This window comes from Beta vulgaris, chromosome 3, assembly GCF_026745355.1.
Source record: "Beta vulgaris subsp. vulgaris cultivar EL10 chromosome 3, EL10.2, whole genome shotgun sequence".
Lineage (NCBI taxonomy): Eukaryota > Viridiplantae > Streptophyta > Magnoliopsida > Caryophyllales > Amaranthaceae > Beta > Beta vulgaris.
This window is the reverse complement of record NC_079204.1, coordinates 52094209-52096269: the sequence shown is the minus strand read 5'-3', so window position 1 is coordinate 52096269 and position 2061 is coordinate 52094209.

The following is a 2061-nucleotide window of genomic DNA, read 5'->3' as shown; positions in this document are numbered from 1 at the left end:
TCTCGTTCTTTTGGACATTTGTAAGGAAGATAAATAAAGGTGATTGGAAGTAACTCTCAAGTCTTGCTCAAGTAATTACTCAATACTAGAATATAATTGTTTAGTTGGTAAATTGTTCACAAGATAGGCGCCCATCGATCTTAGGGCTTTAAAGGTTTGCAATTGACAGAATGTCAATTGTTTCAAAGCTGCTCTTCGAAACTTGGTAATGGGTTTTCACTGAAAACCTTTTCTTCTGCCTGGCTACATGGAAGAGTCCTTATTGCAAAGAGCTCAGTTTCTCTACGCAAGATAGCTCAGTCTCGGGTTAATGATTTCATTGATGTGGACAACCAGGTGTGGAAAACAACTTTGGTTAGGACTTTTTTCTCATTCAAGGATTCCCAAGATATTCTATCGATGGAACTCCTTGCTCAATCTAATGGGAATTTCATGGTCTGGGCTCATCATCCATCTGGTGACTTTACTTCAAAAACAACTTATGCTTGTTTGCTACAACAGTAGTCCCACACCCCCTCGTTCTCTAAGAGAGGAGAATATCAAGGTTTTTAAGATTTTATGGCACCTCCCAATCCTCCCAAAATGGAAATTTTTTATCTGGTGCATTTTACTGGATAGGCTGCCTACAACAGAATAGTTGGTTAAACGAAGGGTGCCAATCAACCCTTCTTGTGATATTTGCAACCAGGAACTTGAAACTCTATAACATCTTTTTAAGATTTTCCTATAGCTCAAATCACTTGGCAACAAGTTACTTTTCATTTTCAGAACTCACATGGTAGCCCAATAACCTGCTCTGATTGGGTTGCTACACATATCCTTCTTCTTCATAGCGAGGATGGATCCCAAGGATCAAAACTTAAGAGTTTCATTTGGACTCTTTGGAGCATATGGTTGCATAGAAATGAGCGCGTCTTTCGAAATATTGGCCCTGATGTTGTCCGAGTGGTACAACAAATTCAGGATCTCGCTAAGGTTGACTCTCAACTTGCCACCTTACCTTGTTTTAATAATCTCCGTTTTCTTCATCCACCGGAACAAGATATGCAATCTCCACCAGGTTTTCTCGGGATACATTTGGGGGCAACTCAGTCCAGCCGCCCGCAATATATAATTTTCGATGTAGTTTGGAAGAAAGAAATGAGAGTTATGGGTTGTGCTTGGTCCCTGCACCTACCATCTTCCTCCTTGCAGTTTGTTGCTAATGGAGGGGGTACTTATGGTCTAGCTAGTTCGGCTCTCCATGTTGAAAGCCAAACATTCTTTCAAGCTTCACTACAAAAAAAAGCTCGTATAGCAACGGAAAGTTAGGGACAGATTAAAATCCGTCCCTAAATTAGGGACGGATTGTAGGATCCGTTTCTAATTAGGGACGGATACATAAAGCCGTCCCTAACTAGCGACGGATCCTAAAATCCGTCCCTAAAATTTAGGGACGGATTTTAGGATCCGTCGCTAGTTAGGGACGGCTTTATGTATCCGTCCCTAATTAGAAACGGATCCAACAATCCGTCCCTAATTTAGGGACGGATTTTCATTTCCGTAGCTAAATTAGCTACGGTTTTTCATTTCCGTCACTAACTTTAGCAATTTTAGGGACTTTCTACGAACTTTCACAAAACAATTTGATTTTGAAAAATTAGCGACGGATTCTGGAATCCTCCCTAAATTTAGCGACGGATTTTGAAATCCGTCCCTGAATTAGCGACAGATTGTCAAATCCGTCCCTAATTTAGCTACGGATTTTAGAATCCGTCGCTAATTCTTCCAGTACATAAAACAGATTTTACCGATACATATTAACAAGTTCGTATGCAGAGTAATTGGTTGGACCTTTAGCTTATGACTTTGAGGTTACGAGTTCGATTCCGGAGAAGAGCGCATCCAGTTCGATTACAAGTAGGGACGGATAACAGTTAAATCCGTCGCTAGAAATTGGTGATTAAGAGTAAAGTCACCACAACATTTTTTTTAATTTCATTTTAGGGACGGATTTGTAATTTCCGTCCCTAAATTTAGGGACGGAAATGAAAATCCGTAGCTAAATTTAGCTACGGATTT